The sequence below is a fragment of the Eublepharis macularius genome, chromosome 2 (genome assembly GCF_028583425.1).
Source record: "Eublepharis macularius isolate TG4126 chromosome 2, MPM_Emac_v1.0, whole genome shotgun sequence".
NCBI lineage: Eukaryota > Metazoa > Chordata > Lepidosauria > Squamata > Eublepharidae > Eublepharis > Eublepharis macularius.
In genome coordinates this window covers 41,183,119-41,205,409 of record NC_072791.1, presented here as the reverse complement: position 1 = coordinate 41,205,409, position 22,291 = coordinate 41,183,119, and positions in this window count along the sequence as shown.

Below are 22,291 nucleotides of genomic sequence, written 5' to 3'. Positions count from 1 at the left end.
AGGAGTACAAAATGGGGGTGTGGTTTGTTTTAAATCATGAAAGTGTGTTTCATATGTAACAATTTAATTTTGTAGATTGACATTTCTGATTCGCTGTCCTTCCATTTTGCCCTAGTCTCCTTTCCCCTTCTCTTTTTATATGAAAGAAGATAAATCTAAAACGTCACTATGACATACAGAAATAAAATAAATTAACGGAGCTTATTAATAGTATAATATATATAAATAAATATATATATATACAGATATATTTATCTTGGTATGTTTGATGGGACGACTGGAACAGAAATGCTGTTAAAGTCTTAATATGAAATGAGAATGTTGTAAAGAAAAATGTTTTTACAAAACAACAAAAAGCTAAACTTTGAAAATGTGAAGAGAGTGTGCATTTAAACTTTGTCACAGTTATCTGTGTCAAAAAGATTTTAAGAAAAAAGATTTTGTTTACATATTTTACTACAGTTTTTTTTTGGCTGGTGTAATTTCTAGATGGGTACTAAGATGTACATAATGCTCTGAGGTTTCATTAGGTTGTTGATTATATTCAATGTACTTAATCTTGATTATTGATTTTTTTTAAAAAAAAACTTTTATTATTTGAAGGAGAGCAACTTATTGTACAGGAAAAACAACCAATGGGGGTTTCTTTGGCCACAAATATCATGTGCAAAAAATTGAAAAAGCAAAAGAGAAAAAGAGAGACAGAGAGACAGAGAGACAGATAACATGCAGATTGCTTAGAGGACTCTGGCGTATTAGAAATGTACAATTTTCTGTGTACAGATGAAATCTAATCAGCTGTTTAGGTTTAGAAATCTACTCTTGCTGGTGTTTATAAGTCGCATGAATCTTTGACTTTGAAGAAGTGTTATCCAATGCACACACGCACATGGGAACAAAATAAAAAAGGCAGCCTTCTCAAGTGGTTTGAGAAGAGGCTTTCCTGGCTAACGAATCTTTTCAGTGTGTGTGAGGTTTGTGTTTTTTAAAAAAAAATTATTTTTTTTTTACACTACAATGGGGAAAAAAAACAAAGACAGGTTTTAAAAAGGTATGAAAGCACGATTTAAGACAACCTAACTGGCTGAACATATACAGAGTTGATTATATCTTGATGTCTGTAAAAGAGTGCTGCTGTTCTTGGAGTCTTGTGAAATGATTTTCTGCTTTCTTTCTTTATCTTTTTTTATTTAGAAAAACCCATCTTTCTGTTCCTTTTTTAAAATTTGTTTGTTTGTTGGTGTCTGTTTCTATTGGACAGTTTTTGGGAACATGTGCATTTCTGTATGTGGGCTTCTACCATATCCCTGTTGTTTTATGGACAGAACCTTGAAGAGTTTTCTTTAGCATTAATGTGCCGTTATTGCTTTTTTCTTCCCTCTGCCCCTTTCTTTTTTTCCCTCTCCTGTTCTTTTATTTTCATAAATGCCTTTTCGTTCAAGGATATGCTTAGCAATAAAATGTTCTTCCCAAAGCCTTGAATGTTGCTGTTACTTTCTTTTCAAGGGTGGAATTCATAGTTACAGCTGCCTTATCAACTGAGTCAGACCATTGGCCCACATAGGGCCAGTACGGTCTACCCTGACTGTAACACCCTAGGATCTTAAAGAAAGGTCTTTTCCAGCTCTAAGATCTTTCCAGTTGGAACTTTCAAAGGCTGATTGTTCAGTCCTATGCAGTTGCTCAAGTTTACTGAAGTCTATTGGATGGAGTAACCAAGCATAGGATTGCACTGTTAATCTGAGGATTTCCACATGCAAAGCAGGCTCTATACCGAGTTGGGTTTCTTCCCCTTACAGGATAATAAACTCCTAAACAGAAAACAAGGTTGTCTTGTTTTTCATAAGAAACCTCATTCTAGGAAAACTCCAGTCTATTTATAATTTAATTTAATTTAATTCATTAGATTTATATTCCGCCCTCCCCACACCAGCAGGCTCAGGGTGGATCACAATTTGCACACAAATTTAAAATTACATCAAATAATTCATACAGTTTAAAATTATAAATTTTAAGATATCCAAAGATTAAAATACAAACATATATGTGTGTGTGTATACACACATATACATATACATATACATATACATATACATATACATATACATATACATATACATATACATATACATATACATGATTATATATATATATAATATACACACACACACATGCACTATACATATGCACAGGGCACAACCCTTTAGTCATCACCAGAACATTAGGGAATATTCAGCAGATGGAGGATGTTACCAGTGGGGAGGGCATAACCCATACTCGACCAAACAGGGGGGGCTCCGCTCAGTATCAACCCTACGCGTGGCGGAACAGCTCTGTCTTACAGGCCTGGCGGAAGGATAACAAGTCCTGCCGGGCCCTAGTCCAGGCCTAGTTGATTTTGTTTTTGTGACTTTTAATGTATTTTTTGAATTTTGTTAGCCGCCCTGAGCCCATCTGTGGGGAGGGCGGGGTATAAATCAAATCAAATCAATAAATAAAATAAAATAGTCCTCATCATCCTTTAAGTAGGATCAGAGAAGGTCATGTACAGAATTATCCCATTTTGTTCTCACAGCAACCCTTTAGAGAAGGCTAGTCTGAGAAGGAAGGAGCTGCCAAAACTAGTTCAAGGACAATTTCCTTGCAAAGCAAGGATTTTAACCTGGGCTGAATCCACACATCCCAGCATAGCGCTAAACTGTTGGAACGATAGCGTCTTCCTGGCACAATTTCTGACCTCATCACACCACAAGAGCGGAATTGTGGCGCAATGATGTCAGAAATTGCACCAGGAAGACACTATTGTTCCGACAATTTAGTGCTATTCCAGTACGCTATGCCTGGTTCCTTTACATCTGAAACAAAATCTCTAACCAGTACCTTATACTGTTTCTACCATTTTTCTGTCTGATATGCTATGGCTTAAAGCAGCAAACCTCTGTTTAAAGTTGTACAAATAAACTCAGGAATACAAGGTTATTTTCCAGGAGAACATTTAAAATCAGAAAGAAAATGAGTCTATACTGAAACAGGGGAAATAGATCTTAAATGCAACAAATAGGTACCATTCACAGATGAGATGCAAACTGGCACTCTCATCTGTTACATCAGCTAGAATTTTGAAACTATTATTATTGAGCAGACTTGAAAGACATGCCAGAACCCATTTTTAGGGTTCTTGATCATGACCCTTTCCTAAGATGCTTAAATAATATTGGGATGTAGTTAAGGTTGCCACGCTCCAGTTGCGGCCACAACTTCAATTCCCCTGGAGGAAATGGCAGCTCCAAAGGGCAGACTCTATGGAATTACATTCCTGCTGAGGCCCTACCCTTCCACAAACTCCACCATACCCAGGCACTTTCCAAACAACTCCAGGAATTAGGGTTGCCTGATGGGATCCAGACTAATACTGGATCCTGGGGAGAGGTGGGACAACTTATTTTTTATTCATACCGCTCATGCGCTCCTGGGGCAGCATGATGATGCCACTCCAGGAAGTGATATCATCGTGGCAGCCCTCCCACTTCCAAGCACCATTCCTGGGTGACAACACACAGACACAGGAGGCTGGCCAGGCACCTGGACTGGCTGGTCTGTACAGGTGCGGGATGCTGCCTGGGCACTTGGGCTGGCTGGCCACTCCTGAATGGCACCACACACCTGCAGGAGGTTGGCCAGGTGCCTAGACTGACTGGCCACTTTTCCAGGCCAGCAGCAGTGCCATAGAAGCTGCAAAAGGGAGAGGGGGAGAGGGGAGGGGCTAGGTGTTCAGTTTTAGGGGATCATTTTTGCTGGACAGTCTCCCAAAATACTGGACTGTCTGGGTCAAAACCGGACACCTGGCAACCCTACTAGGAATTGACTAAACTGGAGTTGGCAATCAGTGAATGAAGTTGGCAATTCATATGGTTGAAGACTTCAGTGGTTTTCCCTCATGGGCAACCTAGCCTTCTTGGAAAACGGTCTGATAGTTTCAGGAGAGTAATCTGTTGCAGCAAAAATAAACAGGAGTTTTGAGACACTGTACAAACTAAGAAAATTTTATTCAAGCATAAGATCGTGAACTGGAGCCCAGTTCAGATGCAGTGAATGAATTCTCACTGTGTTGATATTTTATGTAGGAGGTATGGGGGAAAAAACCCGGCAAGATCAAGGGTTTATAATGTGAAAGAAGCACAGGCTGAAATGCAAGCATATAAAATACAGATCTAATTAAGAAAAAATAAGAGACCAACCATTAGTTATGCTAAGCTAATTAAAATATGGGGGAGTCACAGATTTTGCAAGGTAATTAACACCTATGATAAGATTAAAACCTCATGTTTAACTCAGGTGAGAAGGATACTATGAAACACTTCAGTGGATCATGGATCCCAATTCAGCCGTTTTATACTGGACACTACTTTTAATGTTCACTTGTTGGAGGATGCTGTCATGCAGCTTGCCTAGGAAGGACTTATCACGTGGGCCCTCCCACATGCCTACAAACTTCTTAAGTTATCAAGCACCATGGGTAGGAGCCAGTGGCCGACATGCTGCTAACAGTAGCTTGATAAAGGGCCATTCAATATCAGAATGTGAGGACCAAAGTGAATGAATTGCTTGATCTGTGAGCTCATCACCAGCAGATTTTTTGGAAACAGCAGTCACAGGAGACCCTAATTCAGAACAGAACTGGAGACAGAGATAGTTTACCCTTTTCATTGCAGTATTTCCCTGTCCTCAAATGGCCCTCATGGAGATGCTCTTTGCCCTGTTGGAGGGAAACATAGCCTTGAATCCTAGCCTTTGTTTCCATCTGTGCTGCACTCTTTTCCATTGAAGAACACATTCCTCCAATGCTTGGTGCTTCCACATATACAATTCTAATGTCCTTCAGTGTGCTGAAAAGTGTCTGGGGCCAGAGGGACGTGCTCCACTGCAGATAACCACTCCCTCAATGGACCAAGAGAGATGCAAGCAAAAACAAGGCTAAGGGTCCAAGCCGCCCAAGCTTCCTGCGTGGTACCTGTATGTTTCCTACAAAGATGGAAATATTAGCAAGGAGGGGGAAGGGTGTCTTTTTGAAGCTAGGAAAATGGGGGGAAAGGGGGAACGGTAAACTTTATGCTCTAATGCTGCAGTCCTAATCTGAACCGGGGGCTGCCAAAGCTGCTTTTTATTTTTTAAAGCTGATCTAGAGACTGATCTTCCATCATCTTGGATGATTGGATGCCAAGCCTTAACTGTAGGCAGTATGAAGGGAGGAATGATCTTTCTTCTTCCCTTTGCCATCCCAGTGCTTGTGAGTTCTCCAATTTTATGGTGGGATTTCTGAAAGAGGCTAGGAGACACAATCATCCCCAATGTTCTTCATCCCAGACACTGGATTTCTCCTGACCCTACTGTGTGGTAATTTGTGACTTTTGTGACATCTCTGTTGCCTCAGTCTTTGCCTGGAAGCTCTGTTCCGTTGTGTGCCAAGAAGTTCGGGTGGTATTTTTCATGCTTTGACATTGTTCTAACATGGTTTGAAAGGCTCTGACTTATTCTGACTTCTTTGGTCAAGTTTTATTAGAGGCCTACAAAAAATATTTAGGTCATTTTTCAGTCCAGTCTCTAAGAAGTCAGGTTGCACATGGTATGGAGCCACCTTTCTGCGTGGCTAGATTTAGGAAATGCATACATACACCTATGCAAATGGGGGGGGGGATGAGCTGCTTTTCAATTCCTCTAAGGTAAGTTGAGATTTCATTTTTGAATTTTTTTTCTCTCTCAGTGGTTCCAATGAAAACAGTTTTTCTGATATTTTCTGTATACCTTCTGGTGAAGTGGGGGGAAAGGGAAAAAACCTGGAGAGTACTCCTATAGCCACAGGTCTTTATGATAAGCAACATTCAGTGCTCTGGATTAAGGAAGGAGGTGCAGAAACGCTGCATCTAAAAATTCCTTGAAGAAATACATTTTAAAGCGATGAACACTTAAAGTGATGTATACTTAATAATTTAAAACAATGAACACTTCATAATAAAGCGATGAATGCTTCATAAAAGACTTAATAAAAACTTAAGGGACACACTACATGGTGATAGTCAACTCAGTAAGTTGTAGGAAAACAAACAAAGATAAGTGCTATGGCACTTTAAAGGTGACTGAATTTGTTGTGGGGTAAACTGTCATGAACTTAAACCCATAAAGATAAACTACAATCTATCGGGTAGGTTATCTCTGACGATACTATAGAACTATGCATACATACAAATGAATCACTTTGCTATGAGTACCCACCTGGCTTCACAGTATACCAATATATTGATATAATAATAACAACATTTGATTTATATACTGCCTTTCAGGAGAATTTAATACCACACTCAGAGCGTTATTATTATCCTCACAACAATCACCCTGTGAGGTGGGAGGGGCTGAGAGAGCTCCAAAGAGCTGTGACTGACCCGAGGTCACCCAGCTGGCTTCCAGCAGAGGAGTGGAGAATCAAACCCAGTTCTCCAGATTAGAGAGTCCTTCCTACCACTCCTAAACACTACACCAAACTGGCTCTCTGACAGAGCAGTACTTCTGAAGCTCCTGGTCCCAAAGCCCTCTCTCCTATATCATAACACTTCCATTTCTCCAGATGATCCACAGGAAGGAAGGTGTTGAGAAGTTCCCCTATGATTTCAACAACTTATATCCTACCATCAACCTGAGCCTCAATCCAGCCCATCCCAGCTGGTTCACTTTCTAGATGCCATGGTGCAACCCTCTCATAGGTACTGCCTTGTATTAAAAAACCCATGACCACTATACAAATCTGCACATTTTGAACTCCTACCCCAGAGCACTACATTCAAGCCCTATAAGAAAATGACATTCATTCAGTTCCTTGGACAAGCACTCATATCTACAGGATTTAAATCAGGCAAATGTAGAGTATCCAGCCAGATCAATAAGGCCATACTTTCCCCCAAGAATTGCCTGTAACTGAATAGGCCTAATAGAAGATAATAGACCACCTGCAGTGAGCTATAAAACCACACCATCTCTCTCTCAGATGTTAGGCTTGCTGTCCCTTGCAGATAACCCCCTAAACTAAAATAAACAACGATGGACTATTTAAGAGAGAGATCTGTCCAGGGACTAGTTCCTGAAGCAAACCCAGGTTCCAAACCTGTCCCTTATCTACTCAGACAACATCATATATTCAGGGGCTCATATTCACCTGTCCATCCTTCAGCATGATACCATCGTTTCCCAAAAAAACGTCCTCCTGCTATCTATACAGTTTAAACAGGCCAGTGTTTTTGCAAGAAGATAAAGAGAAGACACAAATCAGATTTTAACAGGGCAACATTCAAAAACGCATTACGAGAACATGCTGTTGCTGTCCAAAAAGTCACCACAGTGCAACACCAAAATCTCAAAAGGATGCCCTTCTAGCATGAATTTCTGAACTAGAATTGATCAGCAAACTCCATTCTAACCCATTCAAACCACCTGGGATCTGGATTTCTTTCCTATGATTGGTGGAAAGGTAGTATTATCACAGAGTTTGGTCTTGTAAATTAAACATCTTTTGCTTGTATTGTGCACAGAAATGTCAAAGGTCTATTGTTACTCCTTGCACTTTTTGACCTTGTTGTCCCGCTGTTTTCTCTGTGCCTGTGTGTAAGGAGGAGAGAGATGGAGAGGGAGAGAAAGTAAAAAATCTGAATATAAGCTTCATGGATCATAGGCTCTGGTCCAGGAAAGCTTCTGCCACCATATAGCCGTTAAATGTTAACAAGACTTTTTGCTGTAACTAATGGAGCACACTGAAAAGAGTGGGTATGGTGAAGGTTAAATGTGTGTATATTGTGGGACCTTATATTAATAAGGTATGGGTGGAATTTGTGCCTAGGATGCCTGTGACAAAAGAAGAACTGTAATTTTGTAGCTCAGGAATTGCCTCACCCTGAATCTTATGAAACTACTGTTGCATCCCATAACTGTGCTAATAATGGTAAAAATGCATATATAGTGTACTCTGGAAAGTGAAGATGCAGGTAAGTTTTCAAACAAGACTTCCCTTTAATGGAAGGACTCTGCAGTCACTCAGTTGTGCACCAGTGTACTCAATCGACACCTGACAGCAACCAGAATTTTGTGGTCCCTGAACAATCCTGCAAGAACCAATGGGAGCAACATAAGCCAGGCTCACCGTACAAGCAGTCATCACATTCATGTGCCATAATCTCTTCAAGGGCTTAAGCACAGTAGAAATGCAGACCAGAGGGGCAAGAGGTATTTTACCCAGATTTTCCAGTGAACTTACCCAGGGAACTTCCAATGGATAGACTCGCAATTTCAAATGAATACGTAGAACTTCAGTTCGGTTATAACTGGTATAGATGGTAAGGAACATGTGTACATGTGAGACACTCATTCCCACCATGAATAACTTCAAGTGTTCATAAAATAGGGAGAGAAGTTGCCTTTGACTCACTTTGATGCAAGTTTCTTCACCACAGGTAACATGAACAGAAGAATAATCAGACAGTGTTTTAATTTTGATTTCCTGCGAGCTGCATAATCAGTTTTCCATCCAGGTTAACTGTTTCCCGCTTAGTCCTAAAGCAATCCATTGAGTTTTGGGCAGTTATGAAATGTTCCAAAGATAAGGATGCTGCACTGCTTATAAAAGAGATATTTAAGTGGTGGGTGTATTTCAATAACTCTTAACATTTAGATCAAAATGGGTATCCATGTTAGTCTGTCTGTGGCAGTGGAAAGAGCAAGAGTCCAGTAGTATCTGAAGAAGTGAGCTGTGACTCACGAAAGCTCATACTCTACCTCTAATTCTCTTAACATCTGTGACTTTCCTCCTGGTACTCTCACTCTAAGTGTCTTGACATGAACTCTGCCTGGTCTTCTTCCTGAGGTCCATTTGCTCCTTTCCATCTTCCCAACAATGGTCCCAGCGTCCACCAGCCAATATGCATTTCCCCAGAATGTATTAGAAATTAGCCTGCATCTTCAACTCTGTGCAATGCTTCTCCTGCTGTGGACAGGAAAGGTATAAGGGACGTGGGATAGAACAGCGCACATGTATTCTGTTGTTCATGAAAATATCCTCTCTCTCTCTCTCTCTCTCTCTCTCTCTCTCTCTCTGAGCCTTCCTTTCATATCATAACATGTACTCAGGTTCATTCTTTTATTTATATCAGGGGCATAGTGATAGCACATTGAAACAACAGAAGATTCATTCTCACCCTCTCATTTTCATATCGCTTTGCATATACCGCAAGTCTCAGATGGAAACATACAAACATCAGTTGACAATGGTGGATGGTAACAATGGAGAGAAACCACCCTCTCTTTCCCCTGCAGGCGAAGAAATATGGGAGGCTAACACAAGATTCCTGTCCTACAGTCTCCTGCTTAATTCAGGGGAGCATGTGCATTTTGGCCACCGTATGGAGGCTGATTATTTGCATGTTTGAATGAGCTACTGCACTCTTTCAGACACAATGCCTTTCTACAGATTCATTTGCACATGCTCAGTGGTCTCTGATCAAAAGCTAATTCACACATGATTCTCTAAGCCTTGTTCACACATGCATGTTGATGAGTGCAGCATCATGTGATGACATCTGCATGTGAATGAGTGATCACAAATCTGCCAACAGAGCTTTCATGTTTCTCTTGTCTCAGATCCAGTGAAAAAGGTTCACATTTCCAGCTGTCTACCCTTAATAGCCGTTCACAAATGCATGCTGGCTACATTATTTGTGTAACTTTCTCAGAGCCAAGCTACAAGCGACGCCTTACACAGGTTGGACACTTGTCAGCTTCCCTCAAGTTTTGATGGGAAATGTAGGCGTCCTGGTTTTACAGCTTGGCTCTCTATTACAGCTGCAAGACCAGGATGCCTACATTTCCCATCAAAACTTGAGGGAAGCTGACAAGTGTCCAACCTGTGTCAGGCGTCACTTGTAGCTTGGCTCTCAGTGTGAAAGAGCCACTACAGATCTGGGAGGGAAAAAAAGAAAACCACATCTATTATATATTGAGTTAAGCGGTTTATATGCTGGCCTTCCCGGTCCTCATGGAACTGATACTATAGACAGAAACTTTCGCATTATATCCCCTGACCGGAACTGCAATGCTTCTCAATGGCAATAGTTTACACGTGAGTCAACAATGGCTGAGTAACAAAAGTGATCAGTTTCTGCCTTCTAACCCCGTTGAAGTCATTGGCCTTGAAGGGTGCACCTCTGCTTAGGAGGGCACTGCAAGAAATGAGACCCTTCTGAACCAACCAAATCTTCTCCACCTAGGCACTTTCCGCTAGAAGCAATGCTCTAAGTTCACCATGGCTATTTTCTTTGTGCCACCCAAGATCGTCTCCCCGCCTTGATGGAAAGCTGCAGCGAGCACTGCAAAGGATTAATAACCCCTTTGTGTTCTTCTGTATCACCATTTTGCCTGAACTGATGATAATAAGCCATAAATTTAGAATTTCTCATTAGTGAAGTGACGGGCTGGCAGACCTAGCAGATGAAACACTTGAAAAAGGCCTTTGGGATGGGGAAGAGAGGGTGTTTTAAAACTATTTATTAATTTTTTTAAGAGAGGGGGAAAATTGACACGGAGAGTAAACATAGCACAGGTTTTATGCTAAGAACATTTCTGCTTCAGAGCAGTTATCTCTCATTGCCAGAGTAGCCCTAAGGATTAAGATGGTTTATAGGGATCAAATGCCTCAGAGATTTATTACAGCGCTGGCTGTTTACCCACTTGCATTAAAATAAGGGACGTGGCTTATTTCTCTCTGTGTGCATACCACTCTCTTTACACTCAGTCACTCTTCCCACATACGCGCCATCTATCTCACATACACACATTCTCTCTCTTTCCTTTCTCCAGAACACTTTCTCCCGCCCTGCTCCTCACGTACAATCTGAGAAGTAAATTCTCTCAGCGGCCACTTTGCAGTAAAGTGAACGCAGTGATATCTACGCATTTTGGAATGACCCAGGCTCAGTAATCTAGGGGGACATCTCAGCTTGTATCTGAAGCATGAGAAACAAATCCTTCTGTCATCAAAATTTCCGTCAGAGGAATGATTCGCAGGTGGGAAAATAGTAATTGCATAAAGCCTTCTGAAATAGCTGTTTAAATTCAGAGTATTAAAAACTTATGATAGGCCCCCAAATGTGGCAAGAATTGCAGAAAAACTGAAGCTGAAATCTTTTGGAGAAAAACTATGACTACAGGGACCCATAAGTAAGACTGGTATTACCGTTTAAAGGCTTCGATGTGGCTTTGGGCAGAGGAATTCAGACTAGAATTGTGGCAATGGAGGAGTGGTTTAACAGGTTCTCACCATGCCTTTTTCTCTGCGCAAATTTTAACCACCTCCTTTGAGGTGCTATATGCCCTTCTAAGAAAAAGATACATGCACCTGTGCAGTGCTTGTATGATCTCCCCAACAGGGTTAAGTGCAGCTTTCATGGGGAGGGCTTGATTGAAAATGGTGCAATGGTACAATAAGAAGTGTTAAACCCCAGTTCCCCCACCATGACCTTTTTAGGAAAGTATCACATTTTAGGGAAGAGCGCATTACTAAGTAGTAGAACACATCTGATAAGCATGTAAAAGGTCCCAGATTCAATCCTTGTGATCTCCAGTTAAAAGGACCAGATAATAAATGAAGTAGTAGATGATGCTGAAGAGCCTGTACCAGTCTGAGCAGACAATGCTTAGTTTGGGAGACCAATGATGTGATACAGAATAAAGTGGCTTCATGTGTGGCCGTGCTGGTGTCAAGATTTTCAAGATTCAAAGTATCCCTGTTGATTTGAAGTTAATGTTCTCATGCTTCATACATATAAATATGATAATTCAAGGCACTTGTCTGAAATATGTCTGAAAAAGGGACAAAGGTATAAAATGGTCCACAACAGTGTGAAAACAGCCATGTCTTTCCAGAAAAAACATCTAACCCCTTGGTGGGTTCCCATTGATACCATCAAACACATTCACAGTTTAAAGCATACCTGCTACACAGAAGGGGTCCATATATCCCTCCCTTCCCACACACACATACACGCACATACCAATGATTCCCAGGAGTGACTCCTGCTATGGAGAACAACAAGTCTGGAGACTCCTAATCCTATATCATTAGGCATATTCTGATCGGTACCTGCCTCTCTAGGTACAGATCAGAAACTACCCCAATAAGGAACTGGGAAGGGATTTATGCACATTAGGAGAGATGCAATAAATTCTAAGGCCTCTAGAATTCACAGTAGAGATGGGCATGAACCAGAAAAAAGTGAACTGTGTGGTTTGTGGTTCGTCAAATTTCACGAACCATGAACTTTCACAAACCTGCCCCCCTGGTTCACGAACCGGTTCATTTGGTTCATGAAAACGTCACACTCAGGTCAGAAAATCGTCACTTCCGGGCCAGCAGAAGGTCACTTCCGGGTCAGCAGAAGATCTGCAGGAAGTCCATCTCCTGTTGCCTAGGAAACTGATTGATCGGCACCAGGCTGTCTGCAGTAACAAACCAAAAAATGAACCAAACGAACTAGTCTAAAGTTTGTGGCAGTTCATCAGAAATGGGATATGATGAACTTTGCAAACTACAAACTGGCCTGGTTCATCATGAATTTTGGTTCGTATTTTGGTTCATGCTCATCCCGATTTCACAGCACATGTAGACGCTGTAAGGCATGCATTACAGCTTCAATCGTGACCTCAGACTGAAGTTTCATATTAAAGAGTAAGACTATACAAATGTGTGCCCGTCATGACAATTAGTGGCCCCCTGTTTCCTTTTGCTTCTCCGTGATATGTAAGGGAATGAAATAAAGAGTATGGTGTTATCACACATCACATTTCCTTGCCCTCCTCAAGCAGCAATCAATGAAAAAGCAAGGGAAAGGAAACACAAGGGGCAAGGGTTACCTTATTTTGTATCGTATGATTAGTTGAATTAAACATTGTAGAGGAGAGAGAGAGAAGCAGGATTGCTTGCTACTTTGAGCAGCAGTTATGCATAATCCATAAAATATAATTCTTATTTTGTCTCACCTGAATTCATTATCATTTTTGTGCTTGTGCATGCCAAGTCAACAGTTTCTCACTGAGCAGAATGGGATAATGTTTATTGCGTCTGTAGCATTATTTCAGAGAACACATGTGCAGAACTTTCTCTCCAAGAACTGTATCGCTGAAGCCTAGCCCTTTTCAACTGGTGAGGTAGAAGGAAAGGCCATCCTACCTTTTCTGCTACCTCATCTACAGGATAAAAAAAATCAGCAATTACTCTCTACTGAAAATATCTAATGTATATAGGGTGAGCAATAAGATCTGAACAAAATGGTTTCCACTGTTATGACTTTTCACAGAAAACAACTCATTAATCTGCATGGATCCACATCTCTTCTGCAGGAGCACCACAGAGGCTGCCTGGGGTGCCTGGCCACTCCTACTGGGGCTGCACAGCCACAAGAACAACACGGAGACCACCTGGAGCCAAGGGGGCTGCCTAGGTGGGCTGGCCACTGCTGACAGGGCTGCGCAGTCGCAAGAGCACTGTGGAGACTGCCCATGCTGGCTGGCCATTCCTGCAGGCACACAGCTGCAGGAGTGTGCTCAGGTGTCTGGGTGGCTGGCTGCTCCTTTCAGGGTCATGCAGTCATAGGAAGCCAGCTGGAGCATCAAAGAGGCTGCCTGGGGTGGCTAGCCACTTCTGCAAAGGCCACGCAGCCATGGGAACACTCTGGAGGCCACCTGAGCTGGCTGGCTATTTCTTCAGGCACTGGAGGCCACCCAAGTGCCTAGGGTGGCTGGCTGCTTCTGCCAGGGCTACACAGTCACAGGAAGCCAGCAGGAGCACCATAGATGCTGCCCCTGCTGGCTGGCCACACCTGCAGGTGCCCAGATGCTGGAGGCCACCCAAGTGCCTGGGGTGCTTGGCTGTCCCTGTCAAGGCTGCATAGCTGCAGGACCACCATGGAGACTACCCTGGGGCCCAGGCTGGTTGGCTGCTTTTGCCGGCATACACAGCTGTAGGAGTCCATCCAAGCACCCAGGCTAGTGCTTGCAGCTGCAGGAGGCTGGGTACCTGGAGAAGCAGGGAGGATCTTTTTTACTGGACAATCCCCCAAAGTATCAGACTGTCCAGGTGAATACTGGACACCTGGGAACTCTAGCTAGTGGTAGACTACATTTTTCAGAATGCATTCATTCTGCATTCTGAATGTAGAAAATCAACTGCAAAAAGCAGAGAACTCAAACCATTCACAAAAATATACACGAACACAAAAGAAATGAAAAAAAGGAATATGTACACATCCCTACTCCCAATCCCTCACTCATACTTTGACGACATCAGGGAAATGGCAAGGCATTGCTACATAGAAGCAAGTACCCTCTAATTCTCTTTCTGGAAGTCAATGAGTATTCATATAATATGAGTAGATAAAAATTACCATTTGCCCAGAAGGGAGGGAAATATGTGTTAATGAAAGTTGTATAATAATAGTAACACACCTAGTTGTACTGGTTATGTGTTTGGGCATATGGATTCAAAACTGAAAAATAGGGTTGCTTGTGACCAGAGTGCAAGAAAAAAGTCATAGATGCATATACTGCTCATTACTGTCTATGATGGCTGGCAGCAGCTCTCCAATATGCTGGGCTGAGAAAGGTCTTCCGTTGCACCTACTAACTTAAGATGCAATATACCTACGACTTTCTATGTACAAAGTATATGGTGGGCTAGTAAGTCAACACTCATCCCCATATAGAGCCTCTATCCCTGACAGTGTGCACTTGTCTGGAAATTTAATCTATGATCTATCCTCACCAAATCATGCATCACCCTTACAGCCAAACAAGATGTTGCCAGACTAGATGATCAATCTGTAATTGAATTTGATTTCAATTACAGATTGATGATACACACATCCAGAAATATTAGAAGCTTAATACCTGATTATAACAACACCAATGAAGAGTGTTTTGTGAGTGCAATTATCATGTGAAGGGATCCATGGCCTGCTGTCATAATTTATATTACACCACACAATATATGAGGTAATATCCCCAAGGCAGAATTGATACATATTGGTTGCTTCATGTGTGGACTTGTTTTTTGTAAAAGTGTGTATTATTGACCACTGAGGAAGGCCCTTCAGGCAAAAGGTCTATGGTCTTGTGTTGATCATTCCAGAACCATTGATTTTGGGAGGAGTGTTGAAAGACCTGAGTGAGACTGAGGTGACGAGAGAGGAGGTCCTACGACTGATAGACAATTTAATAACTAACAAATCACCAGGCCCGGATGGTATACATCCAAGAGTTCTGAAAGAACTCAAATGTGAACTTGTGGATCTCCTGACAAAGATATGTAATCTTTCATTAACATCTGCCTCCATTTCTGAGGACTGGAAGATAGCTAATGTCACCCCCATCTTTAAAAAGGGTTCCAAAGGAGATCCAGGAAATTACAGGACAGTCAGTCTAATGTCAATACCGGGTAAGTTGGTGGAAACCATTATTAAAGAGAGAATTCGTAGGCACATTGATGAACAAAAGCTATTGAGAAAAGCTCAGCATGGGTTCTGTAAGGAAAGATCTTGTCTCACAAACCTGTTAGAGTTCTTTGAGGTCGTGAACAAACATGTGGACAAGGGGGAACAAATAGATGTTATCTACCTGGACTTCCAGAAAGCTTTTGATAAAGTTCCTCATCAAAGGCTGATAAGGAAGCTCAATGGGGTAAAAGGACAAGTCCTCTTGTGGATCAAAAACTGGCTAATGAATAGGAAACAGAGAGTGAGTATAAATGGGCAATATTCACAGTGAAGAGTGGTAAGTAGTGGGGTACCGCAGGGCTCAGTATTGAATCTGGTGCTTTTTAACTTGTTCGTTAATGATTTGGAGTTGGGAGTAAGCTGTGGCTAAGTTTGCGGATGACACTAAATTGTTCAGGGTGGTGAGAACCAGGGAGGATTGTGAGGCACTCCAAAGGGATCTGTTGAGGCTGGGCGAGTGGGCGTCAACGTGGCAAATGAGGTTCAACGTGGCCAAGTGCAAAGTAATGCACATTGGGGCCAAAAATCTCAAATATAAATACTAGGGATGTGCGTTTCGGCATTCAGAATGCCGAAAGAATGCCGAAACAAAAGTGTTTCGGCATTCTTCAAGAATCCCGAAACGTTTCGGGGAATGCCGAAACGTTTCGGGATTGCCGAAAGAAAAACCCGAAACGTTTCGGGATTCTTTCGGCATTCTTTCGGCATTCGAGAATCGCCATTTTGATTTTGCTAGCCGTTTGCCTTAGCAAGCGGCTAGCAAAATCCTGCTGGAAGCAAAGGCTTCCTGCAGGCTCTTAGAAGAGGGGAGGGGGGGAGAAGGAGTGAATCACTCACTCCTTCTGTCACCCCCCACCCCTCTTGCAAAGGAGGATAGGGAATCCTGCTTTGCCTTGCAAATGCAAGGTGCAAGCATTGCATTGCACTTTGCATTTGCAAAGCAGCAGAGATTCCCGCCAAAACTAACAGGTAGGGGAGGGGGAGCAGGAGGAGGGTGGCTCTTGGAGTGTGGGTGGGGAAAGGCAGGGGACTGGGGACTTTAGGAGTCACCAATCCCACTGCTGCATTCTCATGCCAGCCAATAGATTTAAATCTTTGGCTGAGGCTGCAGCAGGGGATTTAAATTTGGAGCAAGACTGTCTGGAACACTTCTGTTGCTGCTGCTGCTGAGCTGTGACCGAGAGAGGAGAAGAAGAGAGACTGCACCTGGAGCCTGGAGGACATCTGCCTGGAGGATCAACTGTGCTGGACATCCTGAGAGGACACCTGGTAGGCCTTTTTAAAATTTTTGTAAATTTTTTTGATGCTGGGCAATGTGCTGCTGTGGCCTGCCTCTGCAAAAAGGTGTTGCAGTTTATTCTTGGCATGGCCTGGGGGACAGGTTGGGCAGACAATGTTTGATGGTGGGGTGGGGGTTTCAGCATTGGTTGTTGTGCTTGCCTTCTTTAAGCTTGATCCATTGTTTTAAGATTAAAACAAGAGTGTGCCAGCTTTGGGCCTACACAGGCCAGAAGCCTTTCTTCTGGCTGGCTCTCACAGTTGTGCTCCACAATCTGGAATGGTGTGGCTTGCTTTTCTGTGTCTGGTCCCCTGCTTGCAAGGATTCCCAACAGGCTCCGTCCTGATCAACTGTGCCAGCCTGTGGGCCACACACAGGTATGGCCTGGGGGACAGGTTGGGCAGACAATGTTTGATGGTGGGGGGGGGGGGTGGTTCAGCATTGGTTGTTGTGCTTGCCTTCTTTAAGCTTGATCTACTGTTTTAAGATTAAAACAAGAGTGTGCCAGCTTTGGGCCTACACAGGCCAGAAGCCTTTCTTCTGGCTGGCTCTCACAGTTGTGCTCCACAATCTGGAATGGTGTGGCTTGTTTTTCTGTGTCTGGTCCCCTGCTTGCAAGGATTCCCAACAGGCTCCGTCCTGATCAACTGTGCCAGCCTGTGGGCCACACACAGGTATGGCCTGGGGGACAGGTTGGGCAGACAATGTTTGATGGTGGGGGGGGGGGGTGGTTCAGCATTGGTTGTTGTGCTTGCCTTCTTTAAGCTTGATCTACTGTTTTAAGATTAAAACAAGAGTGTGCCAGCTTTGGGCCTACACAGGCCAGAAGCCTTTCTTCTGGCTGGCTCTCACAGTTGTGCTCCACAATCTGGAATGGTGTGGCTTGTTTTTCTGTGTCTGGTCCCCTGCTTGCAAGGATTCCCAACAGGCTCCGTCCTGATCAACTGTGCCAGCCTGTGGGCCACACACAGGTATGGCCTGGGGGACAGGTTGGGCAGACAATGTTTGATGGTGGGGGTGGGGGTGGTTCAGCATTGGTTGTTGTGCTTGCCTTCTTTAAGCTTGATCTACTGTTTTAAGATTAAAACAAGAGTGTGCCAGCTTTGGGCCTACACAGGCCAGAAGCCTTTCTTCTGGCTGGCTCTCACAGTTGTGCTTCACCATCTGGAATGGTGTGGCTTGTTTTTCTGTGTCTGGTCCCCTGCTTGCAAGGATTCCCAACAGGCTCCGTCCTGATCAACTGTGCCAGCCTGTGGGCCACACACAGGTATGGCCTGGGGGACAGGTTGGGCAGACAATGTTTGATGGGGGGGGGTGGTTCAGCATTGGTTGTTGTGCTTGCCTTCTTTAAGCTTGATCTACTGTTTTAAGATTAAAACAAGAGTGTGCCAGCTTTGGGCCTACACAGGCCAGAAGCCTTTCTTCTGGCTGGCTCTCACAGTTGTGCTCCACAATCTGGAATGGTGTGGCTTGTTTTTCTGTGTCTGGTCCCCTGCTTGCAAGGATTCCCAACAGGCTCCGTCCTGATCAACTGTGCCAGCCTGTGGGCCACACACAGGTATGGCCTGGGGGACAGGTTGGGCAGACAATGTTTGATGGGGGGGGGGGGGTGGTTCAGCATTGGTTGTTGTGCTTGCCTTCTTTAAGCTTGATCTACTGTTTTAAGATTAAAACAAGAGTGTGCCAGCTTTGGGCCTACACAGGCCAGAAGCCTTTCTTCTGGCTGGCTCTCACAGTTGTGCTTCACCATCTGGAATGGTGTGGCTTGCTTTTCTGTGTCTGGTCCCCTGCTTGCAAGGATTCCCAACAGGCTCCGTCCTGATCAACTGTGCCAGCCTGTGGGCCACACACAGGTATGGCCTGGGGGACAGGTTGGGCAGACAATGTTTGATGGTGGGGGGGGGGGGTTCAGCATTGGTTGTTGTGCTTGCCTTCTTTAAGCTTGATCCACTGTTTTAAGATTAAAACCAGAGTGTGCCAGCTTTGGGCCTACACAGGCCAGAAGCCTTTCTTCTGGCTGGCTCTCACAGTTGTGCTTCACAATCTGGAATGGTGTGGCTTGCTTTTCTGTGTCTGGTCCCCTGCTTGCAAGGATTCCCAACAGGCTCCGTCCTGATCAACTGTGCCAGCCTGTGGGCCACACACAGGTATGCTGCTTTGGCCAAGGTAACCCTTTTTGGTTGCTGGCCTGGCACTCACAGTTGTGCTCCACAATCTGGAATGGTGTGGCTTGCGTTTCTGTGTCTGGTCCCCTGCTTGCAAGGATTCCCAACAGGCTCCGTCCTGATCAACTGTGCCAGCCTTCGGCCCACACACAGGCCTGCTGCTCCGGCTTTGGTAACCCTTCCCGTTTGCTGGCCTGGCACTCACTGTTTTGCTTCACATTCAGGTTGTTTATCGTTGGTGGACCTCTTCTGGACTGGACTGCACTTGGTGGACATCGGCCTGCAGATCTCTGCGTGGAGGATCAACATTGCTGGACATCTGCACTGGTGGACTGGTAGGGTTGTTGTTAAATTTGGTTTTTGAGCTTATGTCTGCTGCTGTGCCTACCTGCGAGCATATGCTTTGGCTCTGTCTTTATGGCTTGGGCCGGGGGGGGGGCATTTTCTGGTTGGGCAAGAGGATATTGTTTGGGGGTTAGGGGGGCCAGCATTGATCGCAGTGCCTGCTTTCTTTCATGTTTCATTTTTCAAGTTTGAGTGTGGGGTGGGCATGAACTGCTGTTTCACAGGACTAAAAAATGAGTGTGCCAGCTTCTGGCCTGCACAGGCCAGAAGCTCTGCTGGGTGGATGTGTTTTGTTTTGCTGCTGGTTGGCCCTAGCCTTTAAGGGGGGGGGGCTGACTTGGCTTGTGCAACGGGGCCTTGAATTTTGGGGTTGCGTGTGCGGCGTGTGGTGTTGACTCTGCTAACATTTCCAATTTTCTTGACAGCATCGTGGAGGAGAGGAGGACCAGCTGCAAGACCGCCTGAACATCGCTGGACTGCAGGACTGGTGTTACTGTGAGCGAGTCCGGGTTCACATTTGGGTGGCCTTGGGGGTGGGTTCTTGCTAGCTTGGGAGGGGGGAGGCTCATCTTCAAAACACCACATCCACACCCCGCACCGACATACCACAGATACATCGGTCCCGCTAAATAGTGTCTCTTAGGTAGGTAGGCCAGTTGGTAGGTGATCAGTGGATAATTGCCCTCAACATAATTATTAGGGAAACCGAGCCTAGTTTTTTTTAAAAAACTAAATAGGGACTCAGCAGGGAAAGCATTAGTGAGTGAGTGTTAGGTTTGAATTCTATATATATATATATATATATATATAAAAATTTGTAATAGCTGTCAATAGGCTTCCCATTAGTGCCCCCATAACTAGGGTTCCACTGCCCATCTCTGGCACCCGTGGTGGTGCCAGGCCGGCCCGGGCATACTAGTGTGTGAGTGTTTAAGGCTTTGTCACCTGTTATTGGGGTTTAGGGCCAGCTCAATTCCAGAGGAATTCAGCTGATTGGCAGGCTCAGGTTCCCTGACATAAATAGGGTTGCTTAAAAAGGCACTTGATTGTTCATCTCCAAGTCACAGAGCCACTAGAAGCACAGATTTAGAGCAGGTTAGTTAGGTCTTGAAAACAAAGTTGACCTTTGTTTTCTAAATCTTTTCTGATTAGTTAGGGTTGAATTTGGGAGGGGAAAGTATGTCGGAGAGGAAAGCAGAGAGGGGCCCCGGGGGAAAGGCTAGGGAGAAATCTAGAGGGGAGGAGGGGAGGGGGAGGGGGACTGCTGCGGCAGCCCCTCCATCTGAGCGGAGGAGGCCCTCCCCTGCGCTGCTGCCGTTCACCAGCCTGGCTTCTGGTGACAGGAAGAGGGTTCGCAAGACTCTCTTTCCTGAGGCAGCTGCTGGAGGGCCACCCCCAACCCGGGTGCGTGAGGCAGGGGCTGGCACTGGGCAGGGGCCTGCTGCTGAGGCTCCTCCTCCTCCAGTGGTTGCGAGCCAGCTGCTGGAGGAGGGGCAGCATGTGGTGTCTCCTGGGATGGGCGCGGAGCACATGACTTTCCCTGCGCTCCCGCTCACCCCAGGAACCCGGAGGATGTTGGAGGAACTGCCCGTGAGACCCCCCCTGGGGCGGTCCACCCCAGTTTCCTCTGAGGCCAGCAGCAGGCCTCTCGCGGCTGTGCAGGAGGAGAGGACGCGGGAGGAAGAGGCAGAGACTGTGGTGGAAGAGCCCACATCTCTGCCCCTTCAGCCTCGTCCATCCCCACCTGCCCGGCCGAGAGTGGGACACGGTGTGTCCGGCCAGAGCACCTCACAGGAGGTGCCGCAGGGTGGTCCCGAACGCGCTTCTCCTGGGAAGCGTGGGATGCCCTTTTCCTCCGAAATCTGGAAGCACTTCCAGACAACGGAGGATCCCCGAGCAGCCCTGTGCCTGCATTGTAGGCAGCGCGTCAGCCGTGGCAAAGATGTGTGGCATCTCTCCACGTCTGGGATGAGGTACCATATGAAGAGGCACCACCAGGCGGTGCTTCTTCGGGAGGAGGGTTCGAGTGGCGCCGCACGGCCGCCAGCTAGCCAGAAGGAGGCAGGCTCCTCTGGTGCTCTCCCCCCAAGGGTACCTGCAGGAAAGGGACGCCAAGCCTCTCTCCCGGAGATGCTTGGTATGCAGGGCGCTAGTGTGCCCAGAGAGGGGATCCGGAGGGCGAGCAGGCGCATCACGCGCCACATCGTCAACATGATAGCAGTGGATGGGCAACCGTATTCCGTAGTTGAAGACTTCGGCTTCTCAGGGCTGCTCCAAGATTGCTTTCCCTGGTACGCCGTCCCTGCTCGCACGTCGTTGAGCAGATCGGTGGTGCCCTCGTTTTACAGGGCTGCCAGGGATCATGTGAAGGCACAGCTGTCCCGGGTTGCCGGGAGAACTGTGCACTTCACATCGGACATCTGGACCTGCCCAAGTGTGCAGCAAGCGTACCTCTCGCTTACTGCTCACTGGTGGGAACCCGAGTCGGTTCTGGGTGGGGGCCGGGGGGGAGGTGCCTAGCACAGCTAGACAGGGAAGGATGCGAGACCGCCAGGCCGGCTACTGCAAGGCCTTGCTTCACGCCGAGGTGCTCGACGTGTCCCACACGGCGGAGAACATCGCTGCCACCTTAAGGAGACAGTTGGACGAGTGGATAGGCCAGGGACCCGCCACCGTGGGATGCATGGTGACGGACGGTGGCAAGAACATGAGGGCAGCGGCGCATCTAGTGAGCCGAGAGAGCGTCTACTGTGCCGCTCACAAGCTTCACCTAGTGGTGAGAGATGCGCTGGGGTTGGGCTCCTCGAAGGAACCCGTGGATACCCGGACCCGTGAACTCCAGTTACTTGTCCAGAAATGTCGGAGGCTCACGGGTCACTTCTCGCGCAGCGTGAAGGCCACGCACGAACTGCGCCAGACACAGG